At 38.1% G+C, this 18649-nt stretch overlaps 1 protein-coding gene across 4 annotated transcripts in view; it reads left to right on the top strand.

Annotated features, from left to right (window-relative positions):
* Window positions 1–11101: 11101 nt before the first annotated feature.
* The window catches only part of LOC149323744 (zinc finger protein 474-like), a 44055-nt gene continuing 36507 nt past the window's right edge, over window positions 11102–18649 (top strand). For all 4 annotated transcript variants that reach the window (XM_089491697.1, XM_089491703.1, XM_089491719.1 and 1 more), the window contains exon 1: window positions 11102–11234. The gene's annotated coding sequence lies outside the window, so the exon portion shown is untranslated. The remainder of the gene's footprint in view (window positions 11235–18649) is intronic.

The raw sequence follows: 18649 nt of genomic DNA, 5'->3' as shown, positions 1-18649 counted from the left end.
TCCTTGCTCATTCTCCCTTTGTCCTCAGCTTAACTTCCTTTGGTGCAAATTGAGTTCAAAATGCAAAAGTACTTTTCATTCAATTAACTCAATTGGGGGGGAGGAGGAAAGGAGGGGGTAGAAGCTTGTCATTCCCATTAAGATCAGGCAATAGCAATCTGCAGCAGACTCTCTTAGCTTGTGTATTAATCTTTCATTGGTTTGAAATAACTTTTATTAACCTCATTAATCTCATTAATAGCTTTTGCCATCTTGATCACACTAACACTGACATTGCATGGCCACAATTTTCATCATTTTTCCATAAGGCTAACTACCTGCTCAGTCTGCTTCTGTATGGAATGGACTGAGAGGACACCATTTTGTCCTGCACCCAAAGGAAGCAAAACTCTCAATTTGGCACTTGTTCCTACGTAGGATTCATCCTGAATCAGAATATGTTCCAGGGCTGCCAGGTAAAATAAGATTTAACACCTGCTGAAACTCCTGCTTCTACACATTGTGGCAACCCTAATGTTTTCTGATAAATACAAAAATATCCACAGTTGAAATCAATTGCTGGATATACCAGTGTGACCAGACACTGAGCTAGCCAGGAAATTATTGTGTCTGCTATTGTGCAGAGTGGGTGTACAGTCTCTTTCTTTAGCATGTGTCTATCTCTAAATATCTATTAAATTGTCTATTAATTCCAAAGCAGATAAGGGTAGTTTACCCTGATTTATTTTGTTATGGCCTGATCTATCTTCTTTGGGGTTCATGACCCCATTCCAATCACCTATAATAATTATATTTTCATAGCAATATTCTTTTATTTAGGTATGTAGTTTTTTAAAAGAAATTTGCTTTATTTTCTTGTGGCGCATAGAGGTTTATAATCAAAATTAATTTACTTTGGATTATTGTTTCTATAGCCACAAATTGACCTTGCTTGTCTTTAAAAATCTCTTTTGCCTCCAAGTTATTGCTTATATAAATTGCTACTCCTCTTTTCTTTTCATTGGGGCTTGAGGCTGAAAATAGTTTACCTAGTTTCTTGTTTTCTAGCACTATCAAGTTATTTACTTGAATATGTGTTTCTTGCAAACATATTTGGGCTTCTTATTTGACTAAATAGTGAAGTATATTTTTTCTTTTACTTTTAGAATTTAGCCCATTAACGTTCCATGAAAATATTAATTGTGTCATCTTAAATTTATGGGCTGGTCCTTTTTATTTAATTATTCCAATATTAAATTCTTTTTTTGACTTTTGACTTTTGTTTCTTTCCTTTTTTTTCCTTGTAGATTCTCTTGGCTTGTTTCTCGTAGTTTTCCCTCTAGTTGTTTTATTTCCTTTTGCTTGTTCTTCTAGTGTTTCTTGTTCTGACTCTTCATCCATTACATTAGATGATTCGTCACCTGATCTTTTATTTCCATCTGTCTCTGATTCTATAACTTCTTCTGAATCTTTGTTTTCTTGTATATTAGACTTTCCCTCTTATTTCTAAAGTCATTATTTTTTGTTTTTCTTTCCTTTTTTTTTTATCATTGTGATGAACTGACTTACAAACTAGCCAATCAGAAGCCAGAGACCCTAAGCCAACCAGGTGCTGGCTGAGGAGTTTGAAGATTCCACTTGGCAGTTGGGTTGAGTCAGTTAGGGTTTGGAATCCTGAGGGATGAAGCTGGAGTTCCGTGGGAAAGATAGTTAGTGTTAGGTCCAGAGAGAGACAGTATTAGTTCTAGAGAGTCTAGAGAGGAGAGACTCAGTGTAACCAGACTCAGAAAGAGGGGTTTGGGTTACCTAATTTCTTGAATGATAGTATAGCCTGTGTGGCTTAGATATTGTTAGAGAGAAAGTTAAAACCAGACTTGTATATATGTAACAAAAGAAGACATAGTAACAACTTCATGTCAAAATTATCTTTGCCTATTCTGTGTTAAACTTTTATTCTTGGTTAACTATCCACTTGACATGTGATTTAACATCCATTCACACTACTGACCTTTAAAAACCCACAGGTGTGTTGGGTCACAAAGAAGGAAAGAATTGTGAGGTGGTGGGGAAAACGTTACAATCTTCTGCTCTTGTTTTCATTTTAACCCTCGTTTCTCATCTTTGTTGTCTAGTAGCTAATGGTTCTTCTTGGTAAACGTCTTCCTTTTCTTCATTGTTATATTCCAAAAATTCTTGCATTTTTTCTTGTGAATCATATGTTTTCCCCCTTTCATAGTGAATATAAGACCTTCTAATTTACCCCATTTGTATTTTATTTCTTCCTTTCTGAAGTATTGAACTAGAGGGTCATAATCTTTCCTTTTCTGGAGTATGGACGAAGGAATTTCTTTGAAGATCTTTATTTCTTGATTTTCTATAAAGAGTTGTTTCCTGCAACTTGTTTCATAGATCAGATTTTTCACTCTCTCTCTCTCACGAAATAAATTATTACATCTCTTGGAAGTTTCCTATTGGTTGCTACTCAAGAGTTCACACTATATAAATTATCCACTTCTTAGGTGGGATACAGACCGCTGCTTTGCAGCGGTCTCCCGCCGGCGCCATTTGCTCCGCGCGGGAGCTGCAGCAGCCAAACCGCGTGGCTCCCGCGCAGAGCAAAAAAGAAGCTCCATTTCGGAGCTTCTTTTTGCGGCGCCTTTATGACGTCGCGAGGCGCTGCTGGCGCATTCGCGACATCATAGGCGCCGCGACACGTCTGGACGCTATGTGTCCAGTACGTAAACATGGCGGCCCCCATGTGGAAGGGGCACCGCCATGTTGTACGTATTCTATACGTACTAGGGTTAGGGGTGTGTGGAAGCACCGCCCCTTCCTAACCCTAGTACGTATAGAATACGTACTATATGGCGGTTTGTATCCCACCCAAGTCTATAAATTGGGCTAGAGCTGGTATTATTCTCTCACCCAAGTTTTCACCATATTTTTCCTGGAGACCTCTAAGTCTCAACGCTTTTTCTTTGATTTTTATTTCTATCAAGGAATTATTATCCTTTTCTCTTTTTTGTGATTTTTCTAATAGTACTGTCCTATATTCCAATTCTTCAGTGTTTTCATGTATTTTAGATATCCTTTTGTTCCCATCAGCCATTTCCTTAGAGAATATATGGATGTTTGTCTTTACTTCTTTTTTCAAATCTTGTATCTCTTTCTTTATATCCGGCCCAGGTGTTCTCCTCCGCCACCACCGCTTGCCTCAGAAGGGGGATTGGGGCAGGCTAAGAAGCCTCCACTGGCCCAGGTGTTTCCAATCTATGGTTCATTCTTTTGTTTCCCATATTTTTGAGTGGATTCTGTCTCTGTAGCTTCAAGCAGCTCTTTTGGTTCACCACCTGTTCCTTGTAATTTGTTTCTGCAAAGTGTCCTCAGTGCAGCTTCCACTTCACTTTCTAAAACTGTGGGTTAATCTTCAAATGATTCTTCCTTGAATGAATCTGTCATCCTTTTATCTATTTTATATAGCTCTTCTATGTATTGTTTCCATCACTTTTTTAAATTTATATTTTTTAACAAAATATTTCTACAGGATTAGGTAATGTGTTCCCCTGCTGGTAACAAGAGATCTCTTGCACAAGATCTGAGAAATCAAAGGGAAATTGGATTTCTCAGATCTTGTGCAAGAGGTCTCTTGTTCTTCTTTTCTATTGTTATCTACTATTCCTCTGCTTTGATTATTATAGTAGTTTTCTTTATCCCTGGTTGATTTAGTGTCCTTCTTTTGCTTTATTCTAAGTTTTGATATTAGCAGTTCATGGTCTGTGACACAATTTGTTCTTACTCTTGTTTTTACAGAGAGTGAGCAAGCTTCTCCATCTTCTGCTTCCAATTATGTAGTCTATTTCATTTCTATATTGGCTAGCAAGTGATGTCCATGTATGCAGTCACCTCTTTGGCTGGTTTAAGGATGTGTTTGTGATGAACAAACTGTTGGCCTCATAAAATTCAATCAGTCATTCTCGTGCTTCATTTCTAGGTTCTAGGCCAAATTTTCTTACAATCTGTGATCCTACTCTGTTTCTTAGTTTTGCATTCCAGTTCCCAAATATTAACATAAAGTCCTATTTTGGTGTGTGGCCAGTTTTGGACTCCAGCAGAGATTATTTCAAATTCTTCTTCTTCTGCCTCTGTAATTAGAGCATAAACCTGTCTTAGAGTTATAGTGATGGGTTTTCCCTGAAATCTTACTGATATTATTCCAGTCAGACATTGCATTATATCCTTTGATTGCTAGTGCTGTATCTTTCCTCACTATTAATGTCATCCCAATTTTTCTTAGATTTTAATTTCCTGAGTAAAACACTGTGTATTATCTTACTGGAAATGTCCCTTTCTTGTCCTCTTTAGCTTGCTCACCCCAAGTATTGCATTGTTTACATACTCCATTTCTTGATTTACTATGTCTAGCTTTTCCTGATTCGTGCTTCTCACATTTCACGTTCCTATAATATGTGTAATGCAGCTTTGGTGCTTCCTCTCTACACCCCTAGCATATCCAAAGCTGATTGTCCTTTTGGCTTGAGTCCAGTTTCATCATTAGCTGCAGAGCTACTGGTAGTTGTCCTTTGCTGTACCCTAGTAGTTCATCAAGTGCCTTCCAACCTGGAAGTGCCATCTTCTGGCACTATCTCTTGTTTCGTTTTGGATTATCTCATCATAGATTTTTTTGTGGGAATAGACATTCAAAAGGGATTTAATGTGCTTCCTTCTTCACAGTACTGACAAGTATTACCTATGGTGCCATTGCCATTGTTTCTGAGAAATCATCTGCCAGTGTCACCCCCGACTATTGTGTTGGCCTGTACACCTTAATGAATTATAATATTTATTTTGCTCATATATCTTCCTTCAGATTTTCTACTATTATTATGCAGATACTGTAGGACTGATAACCTGACACTGCCAAAAATTGTTCAGACACAATCAGGAGGGAGGTAGGCTTGTGTATTTTTCCATTAGCATCATTCACTTTGACTGTCAATGGCAGAAAGAGACAGTACCAAAAAAGAACAAATAGACATGCAACGGAAGTCTAGGAGAAGGTCTCAAAATGAAAAATATCAACTCCTGCCCAGAGTGTGCAGACAATGCTGCAGTTACCAGATGTTGATCAGCCTACAGGGAAATGAAGCCTGGAGCCAAGAGCAATAAGAGAGCCCCCAGCAAAGTCAAATAAAAGATTGTTTTGAACGCTTTTATTTTTTGTTATGCTTGCCATTTGTACCAATCTCTCCTACAGCTCTTGGCAGTTCCCATGAAAAAAAATATTTTTTTTCCAACAAGAAAAAAAGAAGAGACAAAGACATGCTGTCTTGCTGGCAAACACGGCTGTCCTGAGTCCAGGGAGAGGATAATATGAGGACTGCAGTATCTGAAAAAAAGGAACATTTTCATTTGTTGTGTGTGTCTCTTCAGTGTCTGGCTGGCAGAGGATGTAGGCACTGAGCCCTGGACCTGTGTAGCATTCCACTCAATTTCCTCCTCCCCTCCCCAGCTCCGACCCACTGCCGCCACAGTACAAAGGCACTCTCAGGTCAGGCATAAGGGAGACAACATTTTAAAAAATAAAAATAAAAGTAGGAAGTCTTCATAGAAGAATGGAATTTTAGTTTCATTCTGTTTCTCAGTTTTCCAGTGTTAAGAATGTCCCCTTCCCCTCATTCCCTGGAACGGCTACTCAAGGTGATTATTTTACATGGATGGCCTTTGCCAGGCATAGGCCTTGGCTATCTACAGATTGTTTCCCCCGTAGCTTATCAAAATATTGGAACTCTAAGGTCTCTTTCACATGACACCATTATAGCATTGTGATACCACTTTAACTGCCATGGATACTCCTACATAATCCTGGTATCTGTAGTTTGGGTGACACTAGTGTTGTCTGCTAAAAAATTCTAAATACGTCACCAAACTAGACATCCCAGGACTCCACATGTTGCCATGGAAGTTAAAGTGGCATCAAAGTGCTGTAACTGTGGAGTGTGAAAGATCCCTTACAGGACATTATTCACTGACAGAACAGCAAACATAAGGCTACATCCAGTGCAATGCAAGTGGTACTGTCAGGACTTAGTTCTCAAACACCATCCTCAGTAGCCTGTGTTGATGTATGAAAGCAATAAATCTGCTCATCAGAATTCAGTATCCCAGGGTTGAAAACTCTGAGAATTTTCCTTTTGTTATTTGTGCAGTAGTGATGACTCTTGTATCTTAATACAATTGTATTAAGTATATTAATACATTGTGTTAAGTATCTTAATACATTGTATTAAGTAGTGTACCACAAAACCATTGTTCTTCTTTATACCTCTACTAATGGACTGAAATTTGTGAATATAATACAATTCAGCAGTTTTTTTTTCTAGTTCACTTTGTAATTTCCTTGTTCAAGGATTGCAACCTGTAAATCACTTACTGTGTGTCCAGGAAGGTTGAAATGTTCTGCAACTTGTTTTTGGATGTTGCCATTTCTAATGTCAGATTTGTTTCCATTAATCTTCTTGCATAGAGACTGTCTTGTTTGTCCAGTGTAGAAGAGCATTGCTGGTATAGGATGGTATAGATATAATAATAATAATAATAATAATAATAATAATAATAATTATTATTATTATTATTATTATTATTTATATTTTTCCGCCTCTCTCAAATGGATTGAAGCGGGATTACAACCCATAAAATTCATACAAGAACACTTCAATAAAATACAATAAAAATAATTACATTAAAACTAGCTCATCGTCATACAGCAATACAATACAATTCCACAGTGATCAGAAAATGGAACAGTATTTCTTACACAAGGTCGGGGGGGGGGGGTAAGCTCACTGGAAGGCTTCCAAGGAGGCAATAAGACAGATCTCTTCCGGGAGACTATTCCATAATTTCAGAGCAGCCACAGTGAAAGCTCTTTGGGAAGTCATTACAAATCTGGTTGGTTGATGTTCTAATAGATTCTTCCCATTTGTTCTGAGAGTGCAGGGCAGATTATGTAGAGAGAAGTGTTCCTGCAAGTAACTCGGACCCAAGCCATGTAGGACTTTAAAGGTAATGACCAACACCTTTAATTGCGCCTGGAAGCTAATTGGCAGCCAGTGAAGAGATTTTAGGACAGGTGTTATGTGGTCAAACCTGGATAAACCGGTGACCAATCTGGCTGCCGCATTTTGAACCAATTGAAGCTTCCAAACTTGGTACAAGGGTAGCCCCATGTAGAGCGCATTACAAAAATCAAGACAGGAGATTACCAATGCATGTACCACTGCTTCAGGGTCCTTTTGATCCAGGTAGGGATGCAGTTGGCGTTATCAACCAAAGTTGGTATCAAGCACTCCTGGCTGTTGCTTCCACTTGAGATGATAATTGTAAATCACTTTGGACGAAGAGCAAGTATATTCACCTCTGATGTTGTGGATGATATTATTGGCCCATGTTATATTGCTCCCAGAGTAGAGGCAGGGACAGAGTTGACATCTGGGTTTGTGACAGGCACTTGTCCCTATGTTACTATCCAACGTATGTATATTTTTGTGAGTGAATAGTTGTTTAAGATTTGGAGGCTGTCTGTAGGTCAATAAAGGCCTGTTTGTGAGAGGGCTATGTTATTCTCCAGGACTGGATGCAGCTTGCTGATTATTTGTTTTAGTGGTCACAGCTGGGGACTGTAGGTGACCACTAAGGATGTTTTCTCATTTTGTAGTTTTGGTCTGCCTTATAGTAAATGGTTCCTGGGTATTACTCTTGCATTGCCAATTTGTTTGTCCACCTTCTTAGGTAGGTATTGTAGATTGAGAATTGCCTGTTGTAAATCCAAGAGTTCTGAGTCTGTGTTGTGGGTCTGAGCAGATTCGTTTGCATTGGAGGACTTCACAATGAACAATAGATAGTGTGTTCTGGGTGGAAACTGGAGGCATGTAAGTATGTGTATTGATCAGTGAATTTTTGACAGAACAGTTTTTAAGTCCATTTTGTTGAGTGAATTGTTTGATGGTAGGGTGGAAGTTGTTGAAATCCTGGTGGAATTTATCAGGAGATTGCTTTCCATGTGTCCAAGATACAAAAACATTATCAAGAAACTATAGGTAGCGGAAGCTGTTTGGGTTCACGTGCTGGAGAAGACTTGTTTCAGGTCAGACATGAAGATGTTTGCATACTGTGGTGACATGCAGGTGCCCATGGCAATGCCACTGACTTGGAAGTAAATATTATTCCCCAAAGTAGTATCAACTGAAGTTTGGTTCCAGGATCCCCTGTTTATTCCAAAATCTATAGATCCAAATATGTACAATGGTGTAGTAAATGTCCCTTACATAAAATGTCAGAATCAAGATTTACTTTTTGAAAATATATATATATATATATATGATATTCTTGACTGTAGTCCTTCCTGGTGTGGGATGTTGGTGTATTCCACATCCATAATGGCTAGGACAGTATTCTCTTGAAGGTTGTAGGTAGACTATATTTTCCTCAGGAAATCAATTGTATCCTTCATGTAGCTTGGAGTATTGGTTGCATATGGCTATCCATAAAAACAGATGCAAAGAACATATCTAAACATGTTCTATTTCTCCTGGACACTGTTCATAGAATTATCAAGCAGTCTTTATTAAAGAGCATTCTGGGATATATAGTACACAACCCTTCAAGAAAACAGAGATCAGAGTGTGCAGCCAGTTTAAAGCTAAATGGGAAACAGAATGAGTGCAATACATTTTACTTGGAGATAAAAAAAAAATCAAATAAGAGAGTTTTGAATGATAATCTATTCATTTCCTATTTGTCTAGTTCCTTTCAGTTGAAGCCTTGATGAAACAACCTGCACAAGTCACAGAAACCTGACAGATCAGGAGAAAAGAGGGAAAACAGTTTATAACAGCCAGCAAATCATGACCCTTAACTATCTCAGCCTCAGACCTTGTAGATTGGAGCTATCTGTTCTATCTATCTCAACCTCAAATCTTGTAGATGAGGGCATTTGCAGGAGCAGTAGAGCATCTTTAAAATATTATCCTGATAGGATGAAAAACAAAGAAATGACAGCAGTCAAAAGAGCCACTGGGTCAACAACTGAAAACTACTGCAAACACAAATAGAATAGTCTAAATCAATAATAACATGAATGTCATCAATTCCAATTAATGAGTAACAAAACAACTGAAGCTCAATACCAACAGATGAAGAAATTAAAAGAGTAGCTACTGAGTGCTAGAAGGAAAGAAAATTAGCAACAGACAGCTTTCAGGTCTCAAGTCACCTCACCAAGGCAGTGGCAGATTACCACAAGCAGGGCATCCAAAGTGTTAGTCCAAAGCATTATTTTTACGCAACTAGGAAAATGTTTATGATTTCAGTTAATACAGGGTGAGAGAGGGACTTATTGTCCAAACGCTCTCTTCTATATTTGGTTTATGTGTTTGCCTCGTTGCAAACAGTCATAATGAAGGGCTCTGATTACAATAGAACTCGGTTGCTGAGCAGCAGAAAACAAAATATTGTTCTTACCAATGCTGTTAGCAAACCAGAGCTCTTTTAATGGGAAGATGAGGAGACAAAATCTTACCTTTTGAAAAACTAGGAAGTGTGCAATCGCTGTGAAACCATGCACTGGGTAGAACAGTATAGAAGCATTGTATGTATTTGAAGGTGCAAACTATGATGTGCTATTTTTCAGTAGGTCGTATTTTTGGGAAACTATTAATTCATAGAGGTGGAAGGGACCATCAGGAATCATCTAGTCAAAATCAAATACAAAGCAATTATTGTCAGGTAAATCATTTATATTCACAACCACTATTTAGATGTGATTTTGACACTATTCCCACAGCCGTAACCCGTTTCCCAACCTACTTTATGGGACAACAGATACATGGGGAGGAGAGGGACGATTCTGCTCATGATCAGAACACAGCTAAATGATGTTTTTATCAGGTTTGAAGGGCTAGGTGAAATTACTTAATTAAGTATAAGCTGATACAGTATCATAGCCAATATTTCTAAAAGCATACTTTAAGTATGGCAAATATATTGTGCTTACTATGCTTCACTGAATTTCTTCTTGAAGAAAGCAATGAGTAGTGTTAGCGGTATTTCATTTTTACCTATGCAAGAAAGTATTTGAAAAACACAGATTTCAAAGCCTATTTTAAAGTCAGGACTTATTCTACACAAAATTAGCACAAGGCTGTTTTGTACAGAAAATAATATTCCCATATAGAAATATTATTTTCTGTGCAGGAAATAATTTTCCTGCATTGGAATATCATTTTCAGCACAAAAACGCCATCTGCAAATTTCGCACAAAATAAGTGCCAAATTGTGAAGCTTCTCCTCAGTCCAGGATTCTTCCCCTCAGAATTTCTTGACATTTGAAAAATATGTTTTTTCAACCATTTTTCAAATACATTTGGATATTCTGTCCATCCCTAATGCTTACTAGAGTCAGTAGAAAATAGCTTTCCTTCCACATTACTAGTTATTCATTACAAGCATTTAATACAGTGGGGAGCTACTCTGGTGTGGTGGTTTGACTGTTGGACTAGGACTCCAGGAGACCAGGGTTTGGATACCTGGTTGGCTATGGGTAGCTAGCCACTGAGTGGGTAAATCACACTCTCTCAGCCTCAAAGGAAGGTACCTTCATGACAAATTTAGTTTAGGCTTGTCATAAATTGGCAATGACTTGAAGGCACATAACAGCAACATTCAGTATAGTATCAAACAGAAGTGCAGGAAATTACAGCTTGGACTATTATTCAATGTCAAACCTCCCTAGCAAATAGCTAAGTAATAATTATTTGATAAAGTTCTTCCTGTAATCCCTTTCCTCCGTCTCTTTGATACATGAACCATTTCAGTTAACTGTGTAGCCATTGGGATCAAAGTGAGGAAGTTTTAGTTTCCCCTCCCATGAAATTTCCTAGAATTGAACTTGGAAACATGCCTATGTTCGCATGTAAACATTGGTACTACATGTATAAGGCTCCCCACTACCACCTTCCTAAGCAATTCTGTTGGCCAATCAGCTTAACGGGGACTCTGTGACTTCACTTTTGTTGATAAGTTGCTAGGGAACATGACAGAGACAAAAGAAAGGAACAGCCATTGCCACAGCAACCCAAGATGCTAACCTACTAAATTAAGCATGAAAAGAGATACTAAGACCTAAGCTTTGCTTCTGCTAATTCCTCAGTGAGCATGGAGGGATCATTATGCAGGGGCTTAAGTACTGAGATTTCAAGGTAAGATCAAGCCTGGAAAAATTGAACTTCTAGTAGGCAGTGAGCTCAATAAAAAATATCCCTTTCTTACAGTATTGAATTACAGGACCAAATGAACCCCTTTTAATGGAAATAGCATGCTCAGAGTATACAATATTGTCTTTGCTGTGTTAGATAGTTCATCATGCATCATGCTTTATGAGACTGTTATCACTGAGTTTGTGAATATAAAAAAGTGTGAGATTTTATGTTTTCAGGAGCAGATATAGCAACAACAACACCAATAATAATAACTGCAACTATAATCACCACCACAATTATTGTGCCACACTGGTGAGAAAGCTGCCAAATGCTAATTATATTTAGTTATCAGTATAACAGGGATTAAGTTTGTGCCAGATACAAACTTTCTTTCTTTCTTTCTTAACCATGATGTCACTCCCCCCCCCCCCACCAAGAAAAAATAGCTGTTTTTCCAAGTGGTAGGAAAGTTAGAATCAAATTATGTTATAATGGCATGGAAATACAAGCTTAGAAATGACTATTTCATTAGGTTAAGAATGCCTGCAATTGGCCAGATAATTAGAAAAGACACTTCTTATAAAGTGAACTCATACAGTGAAGATTCTGGCTTGAAATGTAACATGATGATTAGCCAGAATGACATATAGCTAAAAAAGCCAGATCGTTTGTATTAAGACATCAAATGCTACATTTCACTTGTTATTTGTTTCACTATGTACAGGCACAAACATCACCAGACATATTCTGAAATATTTAGTGCCTGCTGAAATTATTTTTAATAACCGCCTTTCACCTCTGTGAATACCAAACAACACAGTATTTTTACTCATAAGAGAAATATGTTTGCATTTTTGTCTGATGAGTTCATTTTTAGTAGTACAGTTGGCCCACCATATCCATGCATTCTGTATGCACAGATTTAACCATCCAGAGCTTGAAAAAATAATAATCCTAAAAACAAACCTTGATTTTGCCATTTCATATAACACTGTTTTGCTATGTCATTGTATATTCTGGGGCTAGAACACTCACAGATTTTGGTATCTGGGGTGTGTGTGTGTGTGTCTGTCCTGGAACCAAACTCCAGTCATTCAAAGTATGTATGCATGTTGGTAATATTTTTTCCAGTGGTGGATGGTGCTTTCCATGTCATTGGTCAGTGAATCAGCATTGGATTTCAATCCAAACTTTAGCTTCAGCACCTTGGAAAGCTTCTTTTTAGGGAAAGACTTAGGTTAGAATCACACACACACCTGAAGACATGAGCTATTGGCTGCCAGTATTTCCTTAATGAATTCATATTAGATAGAATGATTTCATACTATTGTCCTATATAGTTTCTTTGTAAGTGCTTAGAATAATGAGGAGCTGTTATATGAAGGGCTTTAGGACAAGAAGCAAGAAAAGGCAAGCAAATAAATGAAAACAGCCATTCAAAGAAGAGAATTAGGAAAAGCAAAGTATATGGATGGAGCTAGCCAAATATGAAATCATCAAGGCTCAGTGAGAACGGCTACAGAGTTGATCCAATAGATTGGATCTTTGGCATCTCCTTCTGGCTAGAACACTGGCCAAGAAGTAATGTTCTTATAATAGCCATTTCTTTTTCCTTATTCTCTCTCTCTCTCTCTCTCTCTCACACACACACACACACACACACACACACACACACACACACACGAGGGCACCTGTGGACATGATACTTTACATGTGACAGCTCCATGTGACAAAAAAATCGAGAGAGAAAGCACAGGGAATGACACATGGATACATCAGTGATGAATATGTGATCATTCCAACAGTATGTACTTTGGCTTAGTTAGTATAAAGGACTGTAGTGTGAGAGGGCAATCCAAAGGTTTCTCAGAAAAAGTGAGGTTTGAAAAGAGATTTAAAGGAATTAAGGGAAGTGATCACATGGAGGTGTTCTAGTAGGCTGTTCCAGGAATAAGAGCCAGGAAGGAGAAATGGAGGGAGTCGTTTTAGGGAGAAGACTTTTGAATGGTGGAATGTGATCAGGCTGGACATGTAAAGGTGATAGGAAGAGATGTGCTCAGATATAAGTGCAAAAAATAGGCAAGGCCAGGAAGAGTTGTAATACGGCTGACAAAAAAAATAAAGCCGTATGAAATCACTAGTAAGCAAATCATTAACCATCTATCACCTAAGTTAGGTTGAGACTACTAGCCCCATGTTAGTTCAGTATGGTTGTTGCTACACAAGGGTACATTATTGTTCCAAAACTGGAAACAAGTTGGAACAGAAGCAGAGAGATTATTAAAAACTCTTTGCCCAATGGGGACAATCATACCAAAACAAGGCCAATTTCTTTTATACCTAATGTTTAAGCTTGATGAGTTCAGACAGTCCCATAACAATATACAGTGGGACCTCAGTAACCGCAGAAGATCTGTACAGACCCCCCTGTGGATACTGAAAACTGTGGGACCTTAAGTCCTGTTGTCCCCAATGGCAGCACTTGCACATGACCACTTTGCCATTAGGAACAGCCCCCATTGTCCCCAATGGCAGTGTGTGTACATAGATAACTCTTCTTTCCACATTCTCAGAAAATCATATACCTTCAACCAAAATGTCTGGTCTTCCAGATTTTCTGTAGATTCTCTCAAAGATGCCTCTTTCATTTCTTTAACAGTTGTCATCTTTAAAAATCAGCCTGTTCACAACTATTATGCCACCATCATTTGGATAGGAGTTTTCCTTTGCCTCAGCACAATAATGAATTGACCTTGTTCTTATTGCAGTCACAGACACACAATGCCATCTTCATGTTTCTCTCAGTTCTTAGTACTCTCAGTATTTTCAGTTCTTAATATTGTTAATACTTGAGGTCATTTTTCTTTTGATTTCTTTCAGTTTGTAGTTTTCTGCTTAATTTTAACACTTTAGTTGTATTGTTATTTAAAATAATTTATTGGGTCAAATTACTCACAGTCTCTTATTTGTACATAGAATCAAAGTTGGAAGAAGTTAAATCTCCCCATCAGAACCAGAAAGTTTTCTTAAGAAAAACTCCAGAGTATCTACTTAATTATTTTAATAAAGTTGATTTTGTGGCGCTTGTGTTAATGACACAGTGGGGCAAGGTTACAATCTCAGGCTTCTCCTTTCAGTTTGTGCTCACTTGCATGGTACTGTAGCAGCTGAGTCACCAGGATCAGGGGTGAAACAGACCTTTGTAATTGATCTTCTGGTTCCTCTATACTAAGGGGTAACCTTTCTGCAGGTCAAGACTTCTCCTGGGCAAATGCTGTGCCCAGTGCCTTGCCTTGCCGGGCTTGATTTTATACCACTTCAACCGGGAAGTCATATACAGAGAGAGAGATCATTTAAGGCAGTATAAAAAAAATACCTATTTTGTCAGGTCTAACTGAGAAGGAACTTATGGTCTCCTTGGTATTTATATGTCTCCAAGCTGAATAGTGGCCTAGCATATTGTGGCAATATGCATTGATTCTGATGCTATTGTGGAAGTATAAGCAAATTTTCCATTTATACTAAGTTGAACAGAATTGGCTTTCTTGAGGAAAACTGATACTCTAGAAAAAGACACCTATAGTAGTACTGCAATGATATAGCCATGATAGTCTGGAAAATCAAAGGGATCTGGTAGCATCTTTGAGACTAAGGGGTGAAACAGATTGCCCCCAAAGGGCCAATTTGAAGCTGCCCCAGAGAAAGCCAGATTGGAGCCATGGCAATCGCAGGCCTTTTTGCGCCAGAAAAAAGGTAGCTTTGCCCACCCCACTGTGGCTTTATGGTGATCCTGCAGCATGTAGTGTCTAAACACCATGCTGCTGGAGTGCCTGGAAGCCGGCCCATGTGTGGGTGACATGAAGCTGGCTTCCAGGTGGCTTTAGAGTGTGCAGCATCAAAACACTGTGCTGTGAAGCTGCTTGGATGGCAGCGCAAAGGGTGCCCATAAGTGAAAGAAGGAAGTTGGGAGCATGAGCTTTCATAAATTTGAGTCTACTTCCTCAGAGGCATATAGCTTTAAGTCTATGAAAGCTCATACTGCCAACTTCTTTTTTCCAGTTGGTCTCAAAGGTGCTACAAGATCCCTTTGCATGAAGTAATAAATGTTTCCCAATATAGTTCTTGGCACATAAAAACAATAAACAAATGCCAGGCTGTGCTCATTCAGGAGGAAAAAACCCAATGTATTTTCCACTCTTACCCTGATTCTAGGCTGACATTGTCAGTGCCTTTATTGATGCTTACCATTTTTAATTGTCTGATACCTATCTCATTTCATTTTGACTTCCTGTACCTTGGCTCAAACACTGATCAGAGTGGAGACTACAGCCAAAAAACCAGGAGAAAACTAGGTATGGGGAGGGCAGCTAGAAGAGATCCTAAGAAATAAAGGTATACAAATAAGCACTAAAGTTAGAATCATTCAGGCCACTGTATTCCCCATCACCATGTATCGACGCAAGAGCTGGACAGTGAAGAAAGTGAATAAGAAGAAAATTAATGCATTTGAGATGTGGTGCTGGAGAAGAGTCCTGAGGATACCGTGGACAGCCAAAAAGACAAACAAATGGGTCCTAGAACAAATCAAGCCTGAGCAATCCCTGGAAGTCAAGGTGACCAAACTGAGGCTTTCATACTTTGGCCATATCATAAGAAGGCATTACTCACTATAAAAGACAATAATACTTGGAAAGGTAGAGGTAGGAGAAATAGAGGAAGGCCCCATGCTAGATGGATGGATTCAATCAGAGATTACGGGCATGGATTTCCAGGACCTGAGCAGAACAGTGGAGGACAGGGAATCTTGGTGAAGTATCATAAACAGTGTTGCTATGAATCAAGGTAATCTTGAGGGCAGCTAACAACAACCTAACTTTAGTGGCCACCTTACACTTCCCAAAATGTTCTGGAGTGATGCTGCATCAGGTGCTCCAAGAAACTGAGGGAAGAATGGCAATTTCCTATCCATCCACAACTGATTACTTACAACAGAAGAACTAACAATGTAAGAGGATCCCCACAGTTCTCGACATGATCCTGGTCCTGCCACAATGGGACATATGGATCCCACCTGCACTTGAGGACCAAATCTTATGATTTAGGAATCTATGGTTGGTTCTTCCAGTTGGATTTTCCAGTTGAGACACAGAACTCACCAAATCTAAATGGAATAATGGTTCTGGGGAAAGAGGAGTTAATCATCCCCTTCCTACATAATATTTTTCTAATAAAATTGTATACTATAAACCCATTTATTGTCCAGACTGCATTTTGTTTTTTACAGTAGCATGTTTTTAAAAGCAAGAAGGGTTTTGAGCATAAATATACAGGGGATTTCCATCTTCCTTCAGCAACCTTCAGGGAATAAATAAAATCATCACAGGGCTCTGGGTGTGAGGCTTTGGGGCTCACTTAAGAGGTCAGTTATAGTTTGAAAGATCTGAGTATTTAATAGGAAGTTACACTGGACTTGCTTCACAGTATATTCTGGCATGGGAAAGCTTTGTTAGTGTTTGATTGATTGTTCATGAGAGTAGAAAATCTGAAGCTGGTGGACTCATTGTGATGAAGCTGTAAACATGCAGTAAGACATTAAACAGCTTTCAACAATAAAGGAAAGAGAAACAAAGGCAATGTCCCACATTCTGCAGGTTTGTGTTCTTACAAAATTTGAGAATTTTATGGTAGTACAACTAAGGAGGTTGATTTTGCTCCAGAGATTGCCTTTGTTTTTTGGTAATGTGTTTTAGACTCCTAAAATGCTTTAAGGACTTGGTTATTCTTTCATGCTTTAACATCACTTCCTGCAAAGAAATATTCTTTTTCAGAAAGAGTTTCCCATGTAGACTTCTTAATAAACAAAAATCAAGATGGATTTCAGCACAATCACTTGTCTAATTCCCAAGTCAATACATTGATGTTCCATTTAACAAACGTGTGTTAAAAGTCGCCAAGGTTACAATATGCATTTTTGTGGAGTGTTTACACAGAGGAATCTAGAGAGATGTGGGAAGAGAGAGAACCTATGCTGAAGAAAAGAATTTGAAAAATGGATGGAGGAAATAGAGTCTTATGTTTATGTGTACCAGCTTTATTTCCAAAGACATCCATGAGGCTAACAAAATAATGGGTTCTCTGTGGAGTTCTTGTCCTAAAGGATCTATAAATCTGAGCCTACTGAAACTTTATTTTTTAAAAAAGCATAGCATTTCACCTAACCATTAGGATGAATGCTTAGAGGAAAGAACTCTCTTGACTGTTAGACATATCCCTACACTTACAGACTTTAAAAAGATAAATGGATGTTTAGTCCATAGTAGGTCTCATTTTTCATAGAAAATAAAATGTTAATGATCTAAATTTGGACTAGTTACTGTTTGATTGTGAGATATTACATATAAAGTAGCCTCTTCTGGCAGCATTTGAATAAGCTTCTGTATTTCTATAAATTGTCTTATTTGGATCCAAATAGTCTATTACATCTAAATTTATTTTCATTACAAGTGTATGGTCAGTGAATTAAAGCCATCTTTAAGGGGTGCTGAATAGATCAACTATTATCTGAAAGAAAGATGATGACCCATATTTTATTAAGATTCACATTTGTTGAAACAATCAGGGAGAAACAAAACTACTGTATATACTCATGTATAAGTCTAAAAATTTTAGTCAAAAAATTGACCTCAAAAACCTGAGCTGACTTATCCATGGGTCAATGTAAGAACTGTACTCTAACTCTTATTTAAAAATTGAACCATCCCCTGGTGAAAGGCAAGAATATATCATATATACTCAACTATAAGTCAACTTCCTATATATGCCAAGGCAAGGTTTTGGGGCCAAAATTATGGATTTTGATATGACTCATGGATAAATTGAGAGTAAAACTTAGGGGCATGTAATGAAATATGTAAAGGATGAAGCAAAGGAAAACAGTGCCAAAGAACTTTAAAAATTACAGCAGGCATAACTATTTGTACTCCTATTAAAGGCTGGATGGATGAGAGAGGGGAAGGGGGCCAATGCTTCCAGGGCAGATTAAACTCTTGCCTTTCACCAAGGGATGAACACACACACAGACACACACTAAAGTACAGTACTTACATTGACCCATGGATAAGTCAACTCAGTTTTTTGGGTCAATTTTTCAACCTAAATTTCTCAATTTGTACATGAGTATATACAGTAGTCTGTTCTGGAAGCTCTGACCCCATTCTACTCTCTCATCCATCCAGCCTTTAGTGTGAATAGAAATAGTTATGCCTGCTGGAATTTTTCAAGTTCTTTGGCATCATTTCCCTTTGTTACATGCCCCTAAATTTTACCTTTGACTTATTCACAGGTCATATAAAAATCCATGATTTTGGCCACAAAACCTGCCCTCGACTTATACATGAGGTTGACTTATAGTTCAG

This window comes from Sceloporus occidentalis, unplaced genomic scaffold (genome assembly GCF_023333645.1).
Source record: "Sceloporus occidentalis isolate IW3139 unplaced genomic scaffold, rSceOcc1.0.p SCAF_1, whole genome shotgun sequence".
In the NCBI taxonomy this organism is placed as follows: domain Eukaryota; kingdom Metazoa; phylum Chordata; class Lepidosauria; order Squamata; family Phrynosomatidae; genus Sceloporus; species Sceloporus occidentalis.
This window is presented reverse-complemented; position numbering and strand designations above follow the sequence as displayed.